Source organism: Amblyraja radiata, chromosome 8 (genome assembly GCF_010909765.2).
Source record: "Amblyraja radiata isolate CabotCenter1 chromosome 8, sAmbRad1.1.pri, whole genome shotgun sequence".
NCBI classification, from domain to species: Eukaryota; Metazoa; Chordata; class Chondrichthyes; order Rajiformes; family Rajidae; genus Amblyraja; species Amblyraja radiata.
Window position 1 is genome coordinate 33,376,584 of NC_045963.1, and position 25,723 is coordinate 33,402,306.

General features: G+C 40.6%; 1 long non-coding RNA gene across 5 annotated transcripts in view; it reads right to left on the minus strand.

Annotated features, from left to right (window-relative positions):
* Positions 1-17,611: 17,611 nt before the first annotated feature.
* Positions 17,612-25,723, minus strand: part of LOC116976042 — a 62,617-nt gene continuing 54,505 nt past the window's right edge. For 2 of the 5 annotated variants that reach the window (XR_004412857.1, XR_004412856.1), the window contains exons 2-3: positions 23,805-23,872; positions 23,059-23,585 (exon numbers count right to left, since the gene is read on the minus strand). This is a non-coding gene — a long non-coding RNA (uncharacterized LOC116976042). Of the gene's footprint in view, positions 17,818-23,058; positions 23,586-23,804; positions 23,873-25,522; positions 25,602-25,723 lie in introns of those variants that run through there. The other 3 variants (XR_004412859.1, XR_004412858.1, XR_004412855.1) reach the window with 3 other exon arrangements.

Consider the following 25,723-nt stretch of genomic DNA (forward strand, 5'->3'; position numbering starts at 1 on the left):
TTGGCCTCGGTAAAATTGTAAATTGTTCCTAGTGTAAATAGGATAGAGTTAGTGTGCGAGGATCGCTGGTCAGCGCAGACTTGGTGGGCCGAAGGGCCTGTTTCCATGCTGTATCTCTAAACTAAAACTAAACTAAATGTGTCATGCAAACGACCAAGAAGTTATAATCAAAAGTCATTGGGTATCTCCCACATGATCCTTTCTCTAGTCTGCTTTTTGCACAGAACTAATATTTGAATAATGTTATTCACTACAGATGCCCAGTGGTTGTTACTAGACCAGCAGCAAAACATTGATTCAGCGAGAAGAATTGAAATCGCACCGTGCCACTTGTGAAAATTAAATTTGAGTAATTAAGCAAATCCGAGAATTACAAAAAGTAAGTCTCAGTATTGGTAGTCACCAAAGTAATGGATTATTATTAAAAAACTGATTCATTGCCTTCATTATGGTCTACCAGTGTGGAAATATGAACCTCTTACCGACTCTGGTCTCTTTGTGACTCCAGACTCACCAACACAATTAACTGTTTACCGCTTCCTCAACGCAAGGGCAATTGGGCACAGTGACACAATTCATAGTCACTGCTTCAGAGTGCCAGGGTCTCGGCATCAGTTCTCTTCCTGGGTGCTGCCTGTGTGGAGTTTGCATGTTTTCCCAATGACTGCAATTTTATTTCCGAGTATTTTAGTTTTATCCCACATTCCAAAGTGGATGTGGAGAGGATGTTTTCACTAGTGTGAGAGTCTAGGACCAGAGGCCATAGCCTCAGATTAAATGGATGTACCTTTAGAAAGGAGATGAGGAGCAATTTATTTAGTTAGAGATTGGTGAATCTGTAGAATGAATTGTGCAGAAGGTTGTGGAGGCCAAGTCAAAGGACATTTTTAAGGCGGAGATTGACAGAATCTTGATTAGTACGGTTGTTAAGGGTTATGGAGAGAAGGCAGGAGAGTGAGTTTGAGAGGGAAATATAGATCAGCCATGATTGAATGGTGAAGGAGACTTGATGGGCCAAATGGCCTAAGTCTGCTCCTAGACCTTATGAATTTATGTTAGTTGGAAGATTATTGGTCACTGTTATTTGCTCCTATCGTGCAGATGACTGATAGAATCTGGGGAGAGTTAAGGAGTATGTAGGGAAAACAAAACAATGGGATTAAAGTAGAATTGGTGTGAACGGGTGGTTGATTGTCGATGTAGACTGAAAGGGCTGAAGGGCCTGTTTCCATGTAGTATCTTTCTGAGACTCTCCGACTCTCTCTGTCACTCGAAATGCCAGCATTGTCATTGAATATCCTATCAATGTATAAATTAAAGCAATGAAACATTTCTTCAGCGCACAATGGCCCAGCTAGTGGAACTGTTGCCACACAGCACCACAGACCTGGGTTCGATCCAGATCTCCGGTGCTGTCTGTGTGGGGTTTGCATGTTCTCCCTGTGACCACTTGGGTTTCCTCCTATCTCCTCCTACTCCCAAAGACTTGTGGGTTGGTAGATGAATTGGCCTCTGTAAATTGCCCCCAGTGTGTAGGGAGTGGATGAAAGAGTGGGATAAGGTAGAACTAATGTGAACGGGTTTGGTGTGGAATCGGTGGACTAAAGCTGTATCTTTCAATTCAATTCAATTCAAAAGCAGATTCAAGAAGGCTCAGAATAAAGGAAGAATGGCCTAGTTAATTTTCATTCAGATTTATCTTTGACCAGGTGTTGTTCAGTGCTTTGTTTTTCATTTTGATAACTTGACAAGGCCACGGAAAGAGGCAGTGACATGGTTCTGGATGATAATATTTGACCCTGGATGTACATAAAGTCAGAATAGGACAGAGAAATCAAGAAGCAGAATCATTGTCAAAATGATGAATATAATTACCGGCAGAGATGTGAGGAAAAGATTATACTTTAAATGGTCTGCAGTTGCATTAGTTAGATCACTATTCTTGCAATTATGTGTATAAATATGTTCTTTTTTTAGGGTGTCACTGGCAAGGCCAGCATTTATTAGCCATCACTGACTGTTCCTTGGGAATGTGCTTTCTCCTGAAACACTCTGCCATGAGCGGTGGCTGGGGCAGTTGCGATAGTGGCCTTTAAATGGCTTTTAAATAGATTCATGGATATGGAGGGATATGGATCATGCGCAGGCAGAGGAGATCAAACCTCTTGAACAAGGCAGCACCATGGCACAGCTGGTGGAGCTGCTGCATCACAGCGACAGAAACCCGAGTTCAATCCTCACCTCAGGCGCTGTCTAGTAACATCCTAAAGTGCACTCAAGCCGGGTTAATGGCATCCTTCCTACAGTAGGGTGACCAAAACTGAACACAGTACTCCGAATGTGGCCTCACCCATGTCTGTTACAAATGTAATATAATGCCCCAACTTCTATACGTAGTGCTATGACTGATGAAGGCCAATGTACCAAAAAGCTTTTATTTTCATCACCCTTATATGTTCGAACCTTGTAATTAACCTAACCTCTGGAGAGAGTTTAGCGGAGATTCATCGGGATATTAATTGGGTTAGAGGACTCCTGTCAAGTGGAGAAATTAGATAGGCTAGGCATGTTTTGCCTGGAGCAAAGGAGGTTGCAAGGTGACTTGAATTATTACAGACATAGATAGTGTAGATAGTCAAAATCTTTCTCCCATGGTAAGGGTATTAAAACAAGTGGATGGGGGTTTAAGATGAGAGGAAGGAGTTTTAAAGGCGATATGAGAAAAATGTTTTTTTACACAGCAAGTGGTTGATATCTGGAACTTATTGCCCGAGTAGACGGTGGAGTCAGATACAATCACCATGCTTAAGAGACGTGTATACAGGTATTTAAAGAGGCTAGGCAAAGAAAGTCTCAGACCTAGTGTGGACAAATGGAATGAGTGTCGATGGACAAAAAGCTCAGCATGGACGTGAAAGGTCAAATGGCCATTTTCTGTGCTGTACAACTTTATGGCCCTATGACTATATGACTCTAAAGGCACTGCTTGACCTGCTGAATATTTCCAGGATATTTTAAGCAAGTGTTATGCTCTGTTACACTTTTTACTAGTTACCCTGTATTGAACAAGTCTTTGGAGACTGATAGAATTTTATATTGAGAGTAATAGGATCATAAATCTTGTAAAAAAAAGTTCAATAGGAAGATATATTATTTGGGGTAAATTGGGGAATTAGAGAGAAAATATAAAAACGGCAGAGCAATGGCAAACATTCAAATAAATAATTCATTATCTGCTGTGAATATATATATATATATATATATATATATATATATATATATCTTATATATATATAAGAGGAATAAATATAAATCCCTAGTCAAGGCAGGAGAAATTATCAGTGGACAAGAAAATAGCAGCGATGTTAAAATGTTGCGTCTTTGTAGTAAAAGACACAAAGATCATAATAGAAATTGAGGGGCGTGATGGATCAAATGTGGGTAATTAAGTTAAAGTAAAGGAAAAGTAATGGATAAATTAGTGAGATGAAACATGACAAATCCCCATTTACACCCCACAGTTTTTTAGTGATAACTACAGATAAATTGTCTTTGATATTACAAAATTCCCTAGATTCTAAAAGAAACGCTGTGGATTTTTGAGGAGACATTTCTTCAGTCATCCGCAGACAGATGTGGATGCTCAGCCGTTTAGACATAACGATGGGATTGATAAGGAAATTAATGCTTTTGGGAATTGGATATGAAAGTGCACTTGAGATGATACAGCAGGCATGGGAAGCAAATTACCTATTTTCACTTTGGTTTATAATGTGCTTTCAACCTGTTGTCAAGTCACTGAGCCAATTTTCAGATGGCTCAGTCCGTTCTCTATGGATTAAAGCCTATCTCTTTCAAAAACCAGGTGTTCTGTCCTCATTTGTAGGTCTACTGCTATCTCTGCCTCCGTGCTGGGCACCAACTATGGCAGCACAGTGGCGCAGTGGTAGAGTTGCTGCCTTATGGCGCCAGACACCCGGGTTCGATCCTGGCTATGGGTGCTGTCTGTACAGAGTTTGTATGTTCTTCCTGTGACCATGTGGGTTTTCTCTGGGTGCTCCGGTTTCCTCCCAACCTTTATACATTAATTGGCTTCTGTAAATTGTCCCTGTAAAATGTGAAACTGTGATAACATAGAACTAGTGTACAGGTGACGTTTCGGGTTAAGACCCTCCTTCAGTCTGAAGAAGGGTCTTGACCCATAACATCACCCATTCCTTCTCTCCAGAGATGCTGCCTCCTGTCCAGAGTTATTGTGTCTATCTTTTTGTGTCTATCTTCAGATTAAATAAGTATCTGCAGTTCCTTCCTACACTAGTCATATGTTGGGCTGAACGGCTTGTTTCCATGCTGTATCTCTAAACTAAACTAAACTAAACTAAAGTAAACTCAACTAATTCAACCTGGATCTTGCAAATTTCCCTTTTTAAATGGAACAGCAATTGATAATCTTGGATCAGTTGGGATGATTATCACTGGAAGACAAGGGGCAACCATATAGAGGTTTAGAAAATTATGGGGGCATAGATAGGATAAAAATCTGAATCTTTAGCCCAGGACAGGGGAGTAAAGAACTAAAGGGTGGAAGTGCAGGTTTTAAATGAGACTAGAGAAATTTAAAGTAGGTCTGAGAGGTGGGTTTTTCACATAGTGGGTGGTAAATATCTGGAACAAGCTGTCAAAGGAGGTGGTGGATGTTGATACAATTACAATATTTAAAAGACATTCGTACTTATATAAGAAAGATGCAGAGAGATACAGGTCTAATATGGACAAATGGCATTAGCATAGCCATCATGGTTGGCATGGGCGTTGTGGGCCAAAAGGGCCTGTTTCTGAGCTGTATGTTTCTCTGATTTCATGAACAATTAATACTTTTAATGTATAAGTAATAAAACCAGGAATGCAGTCTTTAAAGAGCCTGTGCTTATGGGGAAAAGTAATAACTGCAGATCAAATGCCAAATAAGGATCTAAGTTTACTTTCATTGACCTCATGAGATATGATTAGTTGAGGTGGGGAAATTGCTAAATAGAAATTCAATGCAGTTTTGCACCAATAAATCTATTTTAATATGTTAGAAGGAATATTTAGCTAAGTGAATTAAACAAAATACAAATTTTCAATCCAACTATTAAATTTAAAAAATAAGTTAATATTGGGAGCAAATGAAATGTAAATAATGAGGGTGTAACACGCAAGAGTAGTTCTAAAATATTTAATAGAAAAGCATGTTTATAGTTTTTGATACAGATTAATGCCTAGGGAAATCATCTAACATTTTAATAAAGCAAACACATGCTGCCTTTCAAAATGTTTCAGAACAGAACTTGGAACAGATTATTGTGCTGTAATTGCTAAACAAGCATTTCCTTGCCAGAGGCTTATGCTTTGCAACAATGATCCTTTGTCATCACTTGTATACATTTCATAAACAAAGATCTGATTCCCATTTTTTAACAAGGTATTCATTTGTGTATCGTATGTGATTTCTTGATTTACTATAAAGTAGAAGTCAACAGGTAGTAGCAAGTTTCATATTTGTATAGAAACCTATTATGGAACTCAAAAGCAACACCCAATCCTTTCTGTGGATTATAGTATGATCTTTCACAGAGCCTCAAGTAATGGCATCGCATGAGGTAAATGACTGAAATCAAAATCAGATCCTCATTTGTCACTTGGATTCTACAGTTACTGACTTTCTACCAGAAGCAGATGCAATCTAAAACCGACATGGCATTTACTTGAATCATGGTGATGTGTCTCTACATTTCCTCCAGAATAATCCATGAACTGGATTCACTTTGATTTACCACATGTTTAAAGGCCAGATTTAAACAGAATCTATAAAGTCATTGATATCACCTCAAACATAGATACATAGATACATAGAAAATAGGTGCAGGAGTAGGCCATTCGGCCCTTCGAGCCTGCACCGCCATTCAATATGATCATGGCTGATCATCCAACTCAGTATCCCGTACCTGCCTTCTCTCCATACCCCCTGATCCCTTTAGCCACAAGGGCCACATCTAACTCTTAAATATAGCCAATGAACTGGCCTCAACTACCTTCTGTGGCAGAGAGTTCCAGAGATTCACCACTCTCTGTGTGAAAAATGTTTTTCTCATCTCGGTCTTAAAGGATTTCCCCTCTATCCTTAAGCTGTGACCCCTTGTCCTGGACTTCCCCAACATCGGGAACAATCTTCCTGCATCTAGCCTGTCCAACCCCTTAAAAATTTTGTAAGTTTCTATAAGATCCCCCCTCAATCTCCTAAATTCTAGCGAGTACAAGCCGAGTCTATCCAGTCTTTCTTCATATGAAAGTCCTGACATCCAGGAATCAGTCTGGTGAACCTTCTCTGCACTCCCTCTATGGCAATAATGTCCTTCCTCAGATTTGGAGACCAAAACTGTACGCAATACTCCAGGTGTGGTCTCACCAAGACCCTGTACAACTGCAGTAGAACCTCCCTGCTCCTATACTCAAATCCTTTTGCTATGAATGCTAACATACCATTCGCTTTCGTCACTGCCTGCTGCACCTGCATGCCTACTTTCAATGACTGGTATACCATGACACCCAGGTCTCGTTGCATCTCCCCTTTTCCTAATCGGCCACCATTTAGATAATAGTCTGCTTTCCTGTTTTTGCCACCAAAGTGGATAACCTCACATTTATCCACATTATACTGCATTTGCCATACATTTGCCCACTCACCCAGCCTATCCAAGTCACCTTGCAGCCTCCTAGCATCCTTCTCACAGCTAACACTGCCCCCCAGCTTAGTGTCATCCGCAAACTTGGAGATGTTGCATTCAATTCCCTCATCCAAATCATTAATATATATTGTAAATAGCTGCTACAAAATAGCTGCACACACATTTTATTTTCAAGAATCTAATTATTTTTAGATGGTCACCTCAACCAGGGGCCACAGTTTAAGAATAAGGGGTAGGCCATTTAGAACGGAGATGAGGAAAAACTCTTTCACCCAGAGAATTGTGAATCTGTGGAATTCTCTGCCTCAGAAGGTAGTGGAGGCCATTTCTCTGGATGCTTTCAAGATAGTTAGATAGAGCTCTTAAAGACAGTGGAGTCAGGGGATATGGTGAGAAGGCAGGAACGGGGTACTGATTGTGGATGATCAGCCATGATCACATTGCTTGAAGGGCCAAATGGCCTACTCCTGCACCTATTGTCTATTGTCTAATGCAATTAATTCGAACAAAAAAAATCAATCCTAATTACTACGTGAGTGGCAACAAGTATCCCTAGTAGCAGATACATGCTGTGGATACCATTCTGTATGATCCTGCAAAATAATGGCCTTTCCCTGCCCATCTTGTGATCTTCTTAATACTTTGAGATGTTTTAATTAAGTCTGCTGGGGGCACTAAATCTAGATTTCTCATGGCAGTCCCATTATTTTGACTGCATTGAGAATTTAGGAATGAAGGAGGTTATGAAATGGTCGCTTCCATGTTCTCGCTATAGTCTACAGCCACTGCATAACCTGATTTCACAACTTGGAGCAGGAGAACGAATGGTTGGCCATTACATAGAAGTGGATAACAAATAGTCATTTTACACCTGTCTTTTTCATACACACAAAATCTCTCACATTTCAAACCTTCGGCCAATGTACTTCATAACAAAGCAATTTACATTTCCTCTGCCTTTATCCAATTTCTGAAAGTCAAAAATATGCAAAAGTAAATCAGTCTTTTAGTGAATAATGTATTTTACTTCCAGTCCACCAAGAGATACCCTTATTGCAACAGCATCTTTACAGTAAAACTAATCTGTGTTTCAGATATCCTACTACCTCTAATGTTGTAATTAACTACTTCTAACGCGTGGTGCTGCTCCCGTAATACTATAAATGGGATAATGATTAGTCCAGATTTGAGCAGTTGTCAGCCATTATGTTCTTTGACACAGTTATGTTAGGAAGCTTGGGTAACAGCTACATTAAAAAAAACAGGGACAATCCACACCTTGTCACGTTTGAGCTACTCTTAAACATTTCTAGAACGATTAATTCTGTGAAGAATTATGTTACAGTACAGCAACAAGTATTCAAGCAACAATGCTGGCTGTGAGGAGCAGCTGGGGGTTATTCAGGTTGCAATTATGTCACCGGTGAATGGACAGTTAAGTTTGCATTCTACTCAATGTATTGCTAATGTTGTGAAGTCCAGTGATGTTTTATAGTCGGGCCTGGGCAGATGTGCTGACCAAGCCAGAATATCCAAATACTGTAGTAGGAAAAAAAGATTGGAGAAAGGAATGGCAAGCACAAATGGCCATTCCTGACACAAGCAGAAAGAAAAAGCAAGTTATCTGAAGTTTGAAGAATTCAATACTGAGTCCTGCAGAGAAGCCGAGATAAAATAATTTTGACATGACCTTGGTCCTTGTTATAACAGTGCAGGAAGTCGGGGAGGAAAGGGGATGAGGAATACAAATGACAGACAACCCAAAGCTTAGGGTCACTCCTACCAGCAGAGCACAGATGCAATGTGTAGCAATGTGTTACCCAGTCTGCGTTTGTTATCTCTGATGCAGAGAAGGCCATGTGATGAAAAATGAACACAGTAGAATCAACTAGAAGAATTGTGAATGAATCACTACTTCCCCTGCAATGATTTCTTGGATCCCTGGATGGTGGGAAGGGAAAGATTGAATGGAGAGATGTTGTAAATCCTGCAGATGTATGGGATAGAGAGTGGTGGCCTGGTATGGGAGAATGGCTCACAGACTCATGAAGTAAGTGGTCCCTGCCAAATGCAGAAAGGGAAGCAGGAGGGATGAGTCAAGAGTCAAGAATCAATAGTGTTTTATTGTCTTATGTCCCAGACAGAACAAAGAAATTCTTACTTGTGGCAACACAACAGAATATGTAAACATAGTTTACATTGACGGTGGGATCATGTTCAATCCAATCTTCCAACCTACCTCATTACGGACGCTGGACTTTTCTCCTTGCAACTGTACTGCTACAATGCTGTAAAACAGTTTTTTGTGCTATGCTATTGTCACTCTGTTACTGTCACTCTGTTATTTTTTTTGCATCACCTGTTGTACTTCTATATGGCTTGATTCATCATGTATAGTATAGTACAATCTGATTTATTTGGATAGCATGCAAACAAAAGCTTTTCATCATGCATTGGTACACATGACAATAATAGTAAACCAATCCAAATCAAAAAGTTAGTTTGAGACCACAAACTTTGTTTTGTTGTGTTATTTAACGGCTGATCTGCTGATAGAACGAATGCTTCAGTACTATTACACAGAGGCCTTAGGATGGGTCATAAATCAAAGATCCCAGATTAGGTCAAAGGTCAAATTCAGTGCAGTTGTCATAGAGATTGTGACATAACCATTGACTATTTACTCCAAGCAACAAAGCATAGAGATTCACAGCCATGGAGTCGTACAGCACAAAATAGATGTGGCCGGCTAATCACGAAGGACCAGGTGCATCAGGGCTGAATCCAAATACTTGGTGGTCTGCAAATGCCATAACCATAGAGTTTCTACACCTGCAGAGTTCATACGTTTATAAATTCATGTTCATAATTTATAGGAGCAGAATTAGGCCATTCGGCTTATCAAGTCTGCGCTGCCATTCAATCATGGCTGATCTATCTCTCCCTCCTAACCCCATTCTCCTGTCTTCTCTCCATTACTCCTAACACCTGTACTAATCAAGCATCTGTAAATCTCTGTCTTAAAAATATCCATTGACCTGGCCTGCACAGCCATCTGTGGCAATGAATTTGAGATTCACTACCATCTGACTAATACATTCTTCCTCCTAAAGATCTCCTTCCTAAAGATACATCCTTTTATTCTGAAGCTACGACCTCTGGTCCTAGACTCTCCCACTGGAGGCAGAGATTTCATTCATATAACTGTTTGAACACTCAGCCATTTCTGGATCTGACCTGTCAAGTTTCCCAATATCAGAATAGTATACCTTTAAATCTTGAGTTGTGCATGATCTTAATCTTAGCCCAATGTGCTTTTTTTCTTCTCCCGAGACGGTCTTCATGTTGAAATCTGTGCTCCCAAGTTGCATCTGCATGGGCTTAAATTTGCAGTGAATGACCCTTGACACCTGACACCTGGAAAACATCAGCAACACAAACATAGATCGTGACTGTAAGAGCCTCATCCAGTTTTGCTCATTTGGCGCAAACTCATCAGGAAATGATTGATAGCAGGATTTAATCTGATTTAAAAACACACAGTACTGAAAAACATCATCTTAATCCAATAAAAATGTCCCGGTTATATTTCCCTCATAATCATATCAATGATTAAAGAATTCTGAAGATCTTTTTAAATGGACAATGGGTGGCAATTGACCTAGACTATAAACCTCGTCTGCATACACTAAGACCCATCAGATCAGAGGTCAAGACCACATTTTCTCTCCTACAAAAACTTGCTGTTCAATTCATGCAGGCATCGCCTGGTGCAATGTTACTTCTGTTAGTGAGTATTGTGCTCCTGTGTTATTAAGTCTTACCACATAAAACTAAGAAAATAACAATGTGACCTATGAGCTTATTAAACAGCAAATGACTAAGTCCCCTCAAATATATGGCATCCCTATATCAAATGTCCGATGTCAAAACATGTGGGTGGCTCTCACTCATTCAACAGTGGTTAACTAAGTTGGACAATACTGTGAATCATGACAGATCCTCTCACATGGTAACAAACAGAATGGGGACATATTGCTTCCTTTTTACAAGACTTCTTCATGTGCTCACCTGCTGATGTTGACAATATCTTGGATCATATCGAAAAAAATAATTGCAGCTGTCATGAAGGTTGTCACATATCAACCAAATGACTAGTCCAAGCAATAAACCACTATTGACTCATTGACTAAAGCATATATGAGGGGGTGGGCCTTACAATCACCATTCGAAAAGCAAAGGTCCCCATCCATTCTATTTCCACTGCCTGAAACACTGCCTTCTGATAATAAAGTTTCAGGGCAAACCATGGAAAACATGGACCATTTTACGGGTGTTCTCCGTACAGAGCCTATGTTCTCCTTGTGTCCACATGGGTTTTCTCCGGGAGTTCCAGTTTCCTTCCACATTCTGTAGATGTACAGGTTTGTAGGTTAATTGGCTTCGGTAAAAATTGGAAACTGTCCCTAGTATGTAGGATTTTGGCGACATTTGCAAATTTACTAACTGTATTAGCTACATATGGTCAGCGGCTATAACCCTGCCAATTCTCTTGGTTGCCTCCTCAAAAACTCTCTCAGCATGAGGAGACATGATTTCCCATTCTCAAAGCCATGCTGACTATCCTTAATTTTTCCAGGTTTTTCAAGATATCCACGCCGTTGTGTTTGGCTGCCCGTCGTCTCCCATCTGGACAAAGCCCCGGAAAAAGCAACCTCAACCTCAACCTCAACCGCCCGTATGGCCTGCAGTCAATCCTGGCCTACAAACGCCAAACACTCCTGGACATCCGAGCCTCTGTCGTCGAATTCTTCATCCGAGGCCCCAGACAAAGCCCCGGACATAGCTTCCCCTATCGCTCACTCCTCGCTCGGCTCCCGGTGGGTGTACGGGCTCGGCCTTGCGGCCGCCACCGCACCCACCAAGCCAGGAGGCAGAGTAAACGTGTGGGCGCCCTGGAATGGTTGAAGACTCTCGCCCGCGCCTGTTCAACATCAGCTTACCTCGCTTACCTCGCCCAGCACTGTGAAGACGGATCTGGTCGGCCCTAACGCTCCATCCATCCATCGACGGTCCCTCGAGCCCAGGTATGCCTCTCTCCGGTCGATCTTCCCGGTCTGTCAGCCCGCAGGCTCCCAACCAGGCCATGTGTGAAACGCAGCGGCGTGGTCTCCCTGAACCTCCGCCCACTGGCGTGGGAGCCGCTACCGAACCACAACTTACCTGCAGTCCCTGCTAAAGTGGCTCTGATCAACGCGAGATCCTTGCTGAGCAAAACCTTCATCCTCAACGACTTCTTCACCGCACGTGTATTGGACTTCCTACTGGTCACAGAAACCTGGCTTAATCCTAGTGAGCTTGCTCCACTCATGGAACTCTGTCCTGATAAATGTTACCTTTTCAGCTCGCCTAGGCTCTCTGGTCGGGGTGGGGTCCTAGCCACTGTGTTTAAGAAACATTTCAACTGCTGCCTCCTGAACGCTGATCATTTCTCCAGTTTTGAACATCAACTAATTATAGTTGGTCTAATCTGTCCACTTTTAATGGATCTTATTGCTAGCTTGTGGCCCAAATTTGACCGATTCTTGGTGGCTTTAACATTCATGTCTGCTGTCTCACTAAGCCTCTTGTGAGTGAATTTATGAACCTGGTTGAGTCCTTCAATCTGACTCTACTTACCACTGGACCCACGCACAAACTTGGCCATACACTCGACCTGGTGGTATCGTCTGGTCTCCCAATTTGTAATACAGAAATTATTGAGTGCAGAAAATCAGAACAGAAATCCAACGCTTCAAAATTCCTTTGAACTTATGAGAAACAATCTTCTCAAATACCAGGTAGCATTAAAGTCTGCAAGAACACAATACTTTACCAACTTTATTTCCAAAAACGGCCATAACTCCAAGGTCCTTTTTAGTACCATTACCTCTGTCATATGTCCTGCCCCCAGTACCAGCTTAGCTGGCTCCCCTGCTAAGTGTGAAGAATTTACTACTCCTTTTTTCACCAGCAAAGTTAAGAACATCAGAACGAATATTTCCCCTCCCATCCGTGACCTAGCTTTCTCATTGGTCTGTTCTTCTAAATTAGACTGTTTCCAACCTGTTACTCTACCCTCCCTTGTAAAGCTGGTCACCACCATGAAACCTGCTACCTGCCCCCTCACCGTTGTCCCTTCTGCCCTTCTGAAGGATGTCATTGCAATAGCCGGTCCCAGCATCCTCGCTATCATCAACAGTTCTCTGTCCACTGGCACTGTTCCAACCTGCTTCAAGCATGCGGTGGTCTAGCCCCTCTTGAAAAAACATAACCTAGACCCCACCTTGCCTAGCAACTACAGACCTATTTCCAAACTGCCTTTCCTTTCAAAAGTCCTTGAAAAGGTAATTTTAAATCAACTTATGCCTTACCTACACCAAAATACCATAATGGAAACTTTCCAATCAGGTTTCAGGGCCCACCACAGCACAGAGTCTGCCTTGTTGAAGGTACATAATGACCTACTTCTCACCATTGACTCCGGCGACTGCAATCCTGCACCTTCTTGACCTCAGCGCAGCATTTGATACAGTCGACCACACCATCCTAATTGACCGTCTCCGGTACGGGGTTGGTATTGATGGCACTGCCCTGAGCTGGTTCGTCTCCTACCTCAAAGATAGGAGTTTCTCTACAAACATAGGCAACTCTTTCTCCTCCCCAGCTAGCCTTTGCTGCGGGGTTCCACAAGGCCCCATCCTAGGCCCCATTCTCTTCTCCCTGTATATGCTCCCCTTAGGCCAAGTAATTCAAAGGCACGGCATTACCTTCCACTGCTATGCAGACGATACACAACTCTATCTCCCCCTGAAACCCAACAGCCGTTCAAATCTACTTAACCTTATCCACTGCCTCGAGGATATAAAGTGTTGGATGGCCCAGAACTTCCTCCAACTAAACGAGAACAAGTCTGAGGTCATCCTACTCGGCCCCTCGGACTCCATCAAAATGATAGCTGCAGCCTTAGAAGCCTTACCCCATTACTCAAACCTCACGTCAAAAACCTTGGCGTGATATTTGACTCCGCGTTAAAATTTGACAAAAATTAAATGCCGTGGTAAAAGCTAGCTTCTTCCAGCTTCGGACAATAGCTAAAATAAAACAATTTGACGACCTCGAAAAGATCACCCACTCATTTATCTCCTCCCGCCTAGATAACTGCAACTCCCTTTACACTGGCAGTAGCCAATCTTCCCTGTCCTGCCTGCAATTGGTCCAAAACGCAGCAGCGAGACTCCTGACGGGCACCCGAAAAAGGGACCACATCACCCCGATTCTGGTCCCTCTCCACTGGTCCCAGCGCGGTTCCGAGTCAATTTCTAGCTCCTTCTTTATGTATACAAAGCCTTAACGGACTTGCCCCCACCTACATCAAATATCTGCTAATCCACCATACCACCTCCAGGTCCCTCAGGTCGGCTGACTTGGGGTTACTGGCCATCCCGCGGTCTAGGCATAAGCTCAGGGGCGACCACGCTTTTGCGGCTGCAGCACCGAGACTATGAAACAGCATCCCTCTTCCCATCAGAACTGCCCCCTCCATTGACTCTTTTAAGTCTAGACTTAAAACTTTTTTTCTACTCACAAGCCTTTCTTGAGGTCCTCTGAGGGAGTGCTGTATGTATGTATTTATGTATGTATTGTTGATCTATGTACCACTGTTTGTAGCACGTTAGTACCTGCACTAATGTAAAGCACTTTGGTCAATGAGAGTTGTTTTTAAATGTGCTATAGAAATAAAATTGACTTGACGACTTGACTAGTCAAACCTTACATATCAAAATAGTGATAGATCCTGTCCATCAGAATTCCCTCCAGTAACTTACCCTCCACTGATGAGAGGCTCACCGTAGTTCCCTGCCTTGCCCATTTAGCCCATCTTAAATAATGGTACAACATTAGCCATGCTCCAGTCTGGTATCTCCCCATATGACCAAAGAAAATGCAAATATGTCTGCCAGAGTTCAACAATGTTTTCCTTTGCTTAAGAAATATTTTGACAGGAACATGGATAAGATAGGTTTAGAGGGATATGGGCCAAACACAGGCAGGTGAGACTGGAGTAGATGGGACAGTTGGGCCGGTTGGGCAGTTGGCTGTTGGCGGTTGGGAGGCACGGAGGGTACAGCGGCTTCCATCCTCTCCCTCACCCTCCTGAGCAAGAACGAGAAAAGTACAGGAACGGACCGGTAGGCAAGCCGGAACGATAACCTCGACTCCACTTGCACCCGCCGCTCACCCCCACCCCTCCCTCTCCCTCACCCTCTCCCTCTCCCTCTCCCTCTCCCTCTCCCTCTCCCTCTCCCTCTCCCTCTCCCTCTCCCTCTCCCCCCCCCCCATAATGTCCAAGGATACGTTCAGTTCCCTGCAAATTTATCCACATTGAGATTCTTTAAGACTACTAGCACCTCTTTTGTAATTTGGATATGGTGCAACATATCACTACTCATTTCCCTCAATTCCATTACTATGGCCCTCAATAAGTACTCATTGACTATCTGGCCCATCTCCTGTGGCTCAACACATAGATGCTCAATAGCATTCTTAAGGGTATCTGATTCTCTTGTTCTTCTTTTGCTCTTAATATGGCTGTAGAATCTCTTAGGATTTTCCTTTATCTTGTCTGCCAGAGCTATCTCACGTCTTTTTTTGTCCTTCTGATTTCCCGCTTCTGTACATTCCCATATGATTTGCATTCTTCAGGGGATTCACTTGATCTCAGCTGCCTATATCTGACCTATGCCCCCTTCTTTTTTTTTTACAGGAATCTGAATATCGCTCATCAACCAGGGTACCCTAAACCTGCCAGCCTTGCCTTATGCCCTTTAGCCATCCTTACAAAAATGTTGCTTACAGTTTTGATCTCCTTACCTGAGGTATGACGGAATTACCCTTGACTGGCGTTTACGTTTAATTGCTGTGATGAGGAGGCTGAACTATGAAGTACAGTTGGACAGTATGGGTGCATTACTGAGATTCTGTCTGGAACCCTGTACCATTACCCAACCATCAAGTCTAGGTTAGTGGTCGACAAGGTGTGAAGAAGGGAAATAAAGCTCATTTGCTGCTTTGTGCATGCTCTTTTCATTTACATCTCCACCTCTGGCATCCCAGCTGGGTTATTATTAATCACCCAACAACTCATCAGATCTAGATAAGGATAAATCATTCAGTTCTTTATGTGACATGGCCAAGTAATGCTTATATTTATGCACAGCAGTGTGCCCTGGAGCACAACTGGTGTCAAACCCTTGGTGTTGACTTGCACGTGTTCTGTGCTATTCTATTGAAAATCCTATTAACACCAGGGCTATTATGTTTGCAGACATTGATTTATGACAATGATTTATTATTTTCTTACACATTTGTAACTTGAGATGCTTTACTGGATTTTAATACTTTAACTATTTACTGTTGGAGATAGGATATAGCCAAACTCCCACTCATGATGAATGTCACATAAATGGGGAAGGCACATAACCTGATCTGGGGCTGGCAATGGAATGTCTCTGTCTTCCTACACCATAGGCAAAATGTATTCAAAACCATGCATATGAGCCGTGAAGCCTCGGAACAACTTCAAATTTCGCTCAGTTTATCAAAAGTGTTACTATCATCAGCACATTAAGGTGCCAACTTTTATCTGATTTATTGAGGTGAGATGCTGATGGGATGCCAAATAGTTCCCCAAGGAGACATCTTCCGTTCCTGCATGTATTTTGTTAGCTGTTTACAATGTAGTTCTGGCAGAGGACAAGGAACAAGGATTTTATTCAACCACTTTGAAGCAAAATGGGTGAATACTTAGGCATGTGTAAGCCAATCTTCTATCCAATCCTGTAATGGACTCATTAAAAAAAAATTTAAAGTAGAGTATACATGAAATGATCTTGTCTCCTGCATGAACTATGTAAATGAACAAATAAATATCAGGGAAAAACACAAAAATGCTGGAGTAACTCAGCGGGTTAGGCAGCATCCCTGGAGAACACGATAGATGGCTTCTTTAGGAAGAAGGGTCCTAACCTGAAACATCGCATATCCATATTCTGCAGGATTGTTGCCTGGCCCGCTGAATTACTCCAGCGTTTTGGGGTTGTCCTTGATATATTTATTGACAATGGACGACGTTGAACATTGTTTTATGTTATTTTTGTTACTATGAGCAGGAGAACTCCACTGGACCTAGATATCTGGAACACTAGTAATTTGAATGCTTGCCTCTTCTCACACCTCCCTATCCCTTCCCCTTATCTGAATTGGCTTTTGGAAAATAAAAGAAGAATTTATCAGCTCATATATCTCAGCTTTGATTTAAATGAGATCAGGGACTCAAAATGTCTTTGCCATTCGTTTCCTAAGGGGCATCAAGCTCCTGGACCTGTCTATTCAGTAGTTACAATTAACCCCCAAGCACATTTTCTGTTGAACTCAATGGAACCTAATATCAGAAGTAGAAGTCAATGTATGATTGTTACCTTTTGCCTGTCTGGTGTACAATTGTCTCTATGCGTTCCTTTCTCTACCGATGGCCTGGTTCCAGTTTACACGTTTGTTTTGTGATATGCATGATGCTTCTGTATAAAGAATATCTACAAAAGTGCTGGAGGAACTTAGCAGGTCAGGCAGCATCTCTGGAGAATATGGATAGGAGATGCTTCGGGCCGAGACCCCTCATCAGACTTTTAGAATCTTAGAGACTCAGTGCAAAGGAGGGTCTTGGATATTGGCTCGTCATAAATATCTCAACATTTAATTCATTTTCATAGAATTTTGGTTGCGCTTTACTTAGCAACATCCTCCAACACAAATAGCTTAGACATCTGGGTCAATGGCCAAGACTGCTGATTGTGTAAAACATCAGACTTTATTAGAAGTGTTGGAAATGAGGCCACCTAAATGAAGGTTGCAGCCAACACCTGTCTGCACTCTTCTAACCTGCTGCACTCTTCTATTCAGCACTTCATGCACAGTAGACATGTGATCCTTCATAGATATGATCAGCTAGCTCCACAGCTATGGTCTCCTGGTTGATCCAGTGAAGGATCTGTTTATTTAAAGAAAAAATGCACATCAGAGACATCTTGCAGCCAATGTAAGAAATGTCATTGCTAGTGCCAAGCACAAAATGTTAGTGCTGATAAAGAACACTACTTACATTGTAAAATCCAGCCTATATGTTACTATACTCCTACTGTGAAATTTGATTAGAATCAGTCCTGCTGTAATTGTTCCATAAATACAATAATTTAGTGGTACTGCAGTTGGCAGCCACTTCATTTAAATGGATGAATAATTTAGGGATTTGATGCAAAGGGTAAGTACAAAGATAATATCTAATATCTAGCAGTAACTCGGGTGTTCCAACTCCTAAGAAATTGGATGGAAACATAATTACATATATTGGAATTATTTTCTAGCAATCTGTTGTTCAGAACTTTAGCTACTAACTTAATGTTAGCTATTTGCTATGTTCGATAGCTGGGGATCACCATGGTAGGACAACTGTAAGTAATTATATTTAAGAAATGATAGCATCTTATCTCTTCTGATTAGGATAATTATCCGAGAAGAACTTCACCTAACTAGTTCCAGTTTTTCTGCACAGTAAAAGTTAATTTTTGACTATGCTTTTTTCATAACATCGTGATTTCATTCAATTTCATTCTTCCTGGAACTAGTTTCTGTAAAATTCTTTCCTTGTCGGATGTATTGTTTGTACTGACAAATGTTCGAGCCTCGTTCATTAATGTGACAGAATGATATTAAGGTGATGAGTAGGTTTAAGTTTATTTATCCTATTGCATTTTGGTCATACTGTGAAGAAGGCAGGAAATTACTCAGTGCTAAAATGTATCTGGGAGATGGGTGCCACTGATCTTTATCTTTCCAACTATTATGTGGTTTTACTTCCAATGGGATATATGGTATATTGCACTGATTCTTTGCTCTGCAGGTTATGGTGTGATGAGTACATGTGTAAACATTAGTTGACACTGATGAAGGCAGCCAAAGAACTTCAAGTGCTAGTGTACTCCTGAAAACACCTTGTGCATTAGAACTATCCACTAAAAGCTGGCCAGATGGATAAAAAATAACAATTTCCTTCGCCAGTCTAAACCTTGAGGTAGAGATTCCATTTTATCCGGTTGTTTTAAAACACCTAAGAAGCAATCTATGGAGATTCCTACGAATCTTGTAGTACTTTGTTTTAAATAATAACAACATTATTTTTGCTAGCTGTCATCAGTCAGGTCAAGGGGTTGGTGAGTGGCTGCCATTAATCAGGAAATGTTTTGGTTACCAAAATATACAGCTATCTTCTTAAGTTGACAAGGATGGGATGAACATTTCACTATTTACAAAAAAACAGAAAAGATGTTGCGAGATCAAAATGAGAGAATGGGTCAAAAGTTTGAAAGCTTTGCAGTCTTTAGTTATGCTATATTTAAATATATGACAATGTGATCCCATCAAATTTTCATGTCGCTTTTTAAAAATTTGCAAAAATTATTGGCTAATAAAATGAAGCAACAAAATGAAAAGATCGATGAAGTCTTTAGAGATTTGAGTATGAACCAATGACATGACATTGACTATGCATTGTGATTATAATCTATAATTGTTTTATGCTTTGATATATAATCATTGGCTTCTCTTCCAGTTGTAATGAGTGTTTAACATGTATAAATTGGATACCATGCACTTCAGGTAACCACAATAATAATATATGCATTTCTGGAGCATGCTTTCTACTCCATATTTTTTTTAAGTTGTATGTTTTTAATATGGTCATTTCAAAAACATTAACCTTATCCTACTCTTAATTAGGGTTGCAATGCAAATCTTAGTGGTGAAATCTATTTTACCAAGAATATAATTGATAAATATTTGTTAACCATATCCATTCTTTAAAAATAAGTAGATAATCAAGATCATTCATGCGTAATAGTGAATATTAGTTCAATATGAGGTGATTTGCAGAGACATAATTGTTTGTGATTTTTCAACAGCTGTTTCTATTGGAATATTTGTATCTGAATTATATTTCAGAACATTATTTTCCAAATTTTAGGAGATAATATGCAATTATTTCCTCGTAAGGCTATAATCCCATTTCTTTCTCACAATCTGTTACTTTATCTTGTAATGACTAAATAATTTGCAATTTTTCTTCCCCCATTATATTTTGAGGATTGCAAGGGTGTAAAGGGTGCAGAGAAGATTGGCGAGGATGTTGCCAGGTCTGAGATGTAGGGAAAGGTTGAGCTGGCTAGGATTCTATTCCTTGGAGTGCAGGGGGAAATAGGGTGATTTTAAAGAGGTGTACGAAACCATGAGTGGAATAGATTTGGTAAGCGCACAGAATCTCTTGCCCAGAGTATGGGAATCGAGAACCAGAAGGCATAGGTTTAAAGTGAGGGGGGAAAGATTTAATAGGTACCCCAGGCATAACTTTTTATACACCAAGGGTGGTGGGTGGAGGGAACGAGGTGCTGGAGCAGGTAGTTGAGGCAGCGTAACATTTAAGAAAAATGTAGACAGGTATGTGGAAAAGATAGGTTTAGAGGGATATGGGACAAATGCAAGCAAATGGGACTAGTGTAGATGGGATATGTTGGTTGGTGTGGGCAAGTTAGGCTGAAGGGCCTGTTTTCGATGCTGTATGACTCTATGGCTCTATGACTCTTTGTTCCTAGCCTGAGCATTCTCCACATCACAGCTCGGGCAAGTTATTAACTGCAAGATTTCTATCACCACCGCACCAGAAAAACGGACAGAAATTAATTGGATAGTATCACCCTTAAATGTGATTTTTCCTTCAATCATGCACAGACTGGCCTATACTTAATGCCATTTCTTCTTCTCCCTCTTCACCTCCTCGTCTGAATATTGATTCTCAAACTTGACCTGAGAACATGCGACTTCCATCTAGAGAATGGATTTCATCCATTTATGATGTTTTAAGTGGGTGCTTCCATTTTGGCTGTCCACAAAACAAATTGTGAAATTGGGACACTCGTGCTTTAAGAAATCGCTATGATGGTTTTATACCTTTTAAAAGTGTTAGAAGCTAGTCTGTGTGTTCACAGAGGGCAACTGCTGCTGAGCTTGTGGCTGCTCAACCACTGCCAGGCTTCCGGTTAGAAACAGACATCCCACATCCCAAAGACATGTGGGTTGGTAGATGACCTGGTCACACCTGCAATACCATCACCTCCTTGGTTTTCTTGTGTAAGAAAGGATATACTGGCATTGAGAGGTGGTTCAAAAGATATTAATTTGAAAATTGATGGAATGAGAGGTTTGTCCGATCATAAGTGACTAAAGATATTGGATCCATATTTTGGAGATTAGAAGAGTGAGGTGTGATCTTATTGAAACAGGGTGGCACAGTGGCACAGCAGTACAGTTGCTGCCTTACAACGTTGGTTTGATCCAGGCTACGGGTAATGTCTTTACGGAGTTTGTTTATTCTCTGTGTGACCGCGTAGATATTCTCTGGGTGCTCCGATTTCCTCCCACAATCCAAAGACGTGCAGGTTTGTCGGTTAATTTGCCTCTGTAAATTGTCCCTCGTGTATAAGATAGAAGTAGTGTACAGATGATTGTTGGTCGGCGCAAACTCAGTGGGCTGAAGGGCCTGTTTCCATGTTGTATCTGTAAACTAAACTAAACTAAACTAAATATAAGATTCTGAGGGGACATGGCGGGTTAGACGGTGAAATAATCCCACTAGTGAAAGTCTTGAAAGGAGGTATAGTTACTAGGTAAGAGGATGGTCATATAAAATTGAGGCTTCCAGGAACTTCTTCTCACTGAGGGTGGTGAATCTCTATAATTCGCTCAATTTGGGATATTTAAAGAGAAAATGGATAATTTGTTTGAAAGATTAACAAATTGTGGAATATGGTGAACTGGGAGATATGACCCATGAAGGGCAAGGTAGACTTGAGGAGCTGAGTGGCCTATGCATGCTCCTACATTCTTAAGCTCTTATTCTTAATAGCTCCTAGTGTGTAGGTGAGTGTTATATCCAGGGGGAAGTTGATGGGAACATGGGAAGAATAAAATAGGATGAGTGTAGAGTTAATCTTGATAACTTCTTGACAGATCATGACTTGTTGAAGCCAAAGGGTTGGTTACTGTGTTGTATGATTCTAGGATTCTCTTCCAGCTGGTGTCTGGAACTAGGGTGTAGGGTCTCATGTTGAGGAGGGACTGGTTGTATTGTCTCACGTTAAGGAAACAACATTTTAAAAGAGAAGAAGAGAAATTTCTTTACCTATAACTCTTTGGAATTCTGTACTTCAGAGGTCTCTGGGTGTTCAGTAATAATGAAGAGGATATTGGGATCAGGCAAATTGTGGTTTAATTGCAGGTTAATCTGGAAAATAGCAAAGCGGAGCATCAAGGGACTACGTGGCTTGCTCCTCAGCCTGTTCCTTACAATCTTTAGGCTCATCTCATCCAATGCAAGGTGAGATCCTACCCTGGTCAGCTGCTCTCACGGTTCATGATTGGATTGGACAAAATTGATTGGACAAAAAGCAGTAAACACTGCCCAGTCCATCATCGGCTCTGACCTTCCTTCCATCGAGGGGATTTATCGCAATCGCTGCCTCAAAAAGGCTGGCAGTATCATCAAAGACCCACACCATCCTGGCCACACGCTCATCTCCCTGCTACCTTCAGGTAGAAGGTACAGGAGCCTGAAGACTGCAACAACCAGGTTCAGGAATAGCTACTTCCGCACAGCCATCAGGCTATTAAACCTGGCTCGGACAAAACTCTGATTATTAATAACCCATTATCTGTTATTTGCACTTTATCAGTTTATTTATTTGTGTGTATATATTTATATTATGGTATATGGACACACTTATCTGTTTTGTAGTAAATACCTACTCTGTTCTGTGTGCTGAAGCAAAGCAAGAATTTCATTGTCCTACACAGGGACACATGACAATAAACTCACTTGAACTTGAACTTGAACTTGATTGCTCATTGCATCCTCACTTTAGATATACAGCATTGAAGCAGGCCGTTCGGCGCACCAGCGATCATCCCGTACACTAGCAGTATCCGACACACTAGGGACAAATTACATTCTACAGAAGTCAATTAACCTACAAATCTGTACGTCTTTGGAGTGTGGGAGGAAAACAGAGCACCCAGAGAAAATCCACACGCTAACATGGAGATAGTACAAACTCTGTACAAACCCCATACAGGCAGCACCCGTAGTTAGGATTGAACCCAGATCTCTGGTGCTGTATGGCAGAAACTCTATCGCTGCATCACTGTGCATACCCATTGCACTAACAAGATTAGGTGCATCCTCCACTAAAATAGTTGTCAGTGTCTTGGTGAAGATGCACTGGGACACAATGCTATTGATTTGATTAACTGACCTTATCAGGATCACACCCTCTATCAACTACTGAACCCACGCGGAGCTTCTTTGCTGCATTGTTATAACGGTGTCATGAATGGCAGATGCCAAATTTATAAAATTAACAATTACCAATCAAGTAATAATCAAGTAGCAAATGATTTTGTAAGGAAGTGTAATAATAACTCTGAAATTGTTCATGGTTAGTCGCAGAATGATGAAGGCAAATGCGAACAAAAGTTTGTTTGGCATGCTCTTAAAAATGCAAAATTACCAAAGAGGATATCAGCCATCAAATGCACACAAATTGCTGGAATCACTCAGTGGGTCAGGCAGCATTTCTTGAGAATTTGGATAGGTGACATTTCGGGTCGAGACCTTTCTTCAGATTTCAGCCATATCGGGGAAAGAGAAGCCAGCTTTAAAGAAAACAGAAAAAGGCAATGAAAAGGAGTAAATTGCTTTCCCATCAAGACCAGAAAAACTTCAAGTTAGAGACGATCCATACAAGGAATTGTTCCTCAGTCATTTATTCAGACAAGTTGTACAGATTCAATGTATAATTATTTTAACTGCAATATCTCTTTTGTATAATCAAACTGGATATGAAACATGTCATCACAGGTTGAATCACTTACGTATAATAAACTGTTTTCTTTTCAATATTTGCTCCTTGGCAAACATCTTGATTTTTTTCTTTGAAGGCCTGCAGGATGGAATTGTTAAAAAGTTACAGAAAAGCCAGGTAACAGGGTTTGCAGTAAGTCAAAATGAATCTTTGACAGGATGAATTTTTCTCGTCAACTGAGTACCTTTGACGTACTTTGAAAATCTCATCATCATTGATGAATGCATGTGATTTTCTTCCTGGCAACTTTCACCTGGGATTTCAAGAGTACCTCTGGTTTCTTTAATTTTTCTCAGAAGTTGGGACTTCGGTCCATTTTACGATTTCCTGTGTTTTTAATCAGTGTTCAAGTTTGATATTTTGATGAATGAGCTTTCAGTGGTTGGATAGGAAATGTACTTAAAAATTGAAATATCAGCCTCCTAAACAGCTGTATTAGCAGGGCATTGTGTGGTCAAACTGAAAATGCACTGATGTGTGAAGCTGTCACTAACAATTTCCCTGTAGTTCATGAAATTCTTTTTACATCTCTTGGGCTAAATTTAAACGATAGTGGTTGATAATTACCTTAAATAAAGATCAAGGGTCAGGGGTATTCAATTGTCATATGTACTGAAACGGAACAATTAAATTTGTGCTTCCAGCAGCATAACAGGTCTGTAAACACAGTACTCAGTAGATAAACATAATAAAACAAACAAAGTAAGTTTAATAAATGTTTAAAAATAATATTAGTGTAAACAAAAGAAAAGCCCTTAGTCCCTAGTGCCACCTAAACAGCTTGTAGTTCGAAGATAGACACTAAATGCTGGAGTAACTCAGCGGGACAGGCTGCATCCCAGGAGAGAAGGAATGGTGTATTTCAAAGTTTAGTTGGTATTTGTAGTATTCACTAGCCTGATTGTTATTGGGAAGAAGCTGTTCTTGAATCTGTAGGTCATGGTTTTCAGTCTCTTACTGTATACCATCTTCCCAATGGCAGGAGTAAAATGAGAGAATGGCCAGGGTGCATGGGTCTTTGAAGACACTGGTTGACTTTTTGTGGCAGTGCATCCTATAGGTGCCTTCAATCATTTAAAGATGTTAAAAACTGAGATGGAACAAAAATATTAATAACAAGGTGGGAAAAGGAAGCGAACAATAAACTATCTTTCCTACTTCAGAAAACAATTGACCTGATTGCATAAAACCCAATATTTGCCCTTCTTTGAGCCTTACCATCCAATTATTCCTTCCAATTATTTAATTGTTTTGTCAATTAAACACATTGTACTATTTGGTAATTAAAGGTTCCTATGCAAATCAAACTAAATAGCGCCATTTAGAAACACATTTGAGTATTTGATAAAACAATAGTAATCTTCCTGACTAATATTTCATTTGAACTTCTATCCTAATTGTTTTTATTGAATTTTAAATTAATTGAGCATATGTTTAGAAGATAATCAATTGGGTTGATTATTTATATGATCATACCTCTTTAAAATGTAAGATATTGAATTCTACATGCTTATCTAATTTAAACACATAGCAAATTACTCAATTTAAAAGCTTTTAATTCCTGTGCATCCTTTTCAGAATCAATTATTAATAGTTTTAACAGTTTCAATATTTGTATTCAGATAATTGCAGAAAATGAAAAATAGCACACCAGAGAATGCATGATTGATTTTTTTCAAAGTAAAATTTCTATTTAAAATGTAGAGAACTTTTAATATAGCAAACTACCTTTTGAGCCTTCACAGGAGTATTATCAACAAATACCGGTCGCTAAGCCACAGAAGGAAAAATTATTAAAAGTTTGACCAAACACCTGAAAGAACAAAAGACAAGATAGGATTCAAAAGGATTTAGGTGAGCAATTCTGCATCTCATGGCCTGGCAAGCGAAGCTTGGGCTACTATTAAGAGTGTAATCAAACTTGGGGAT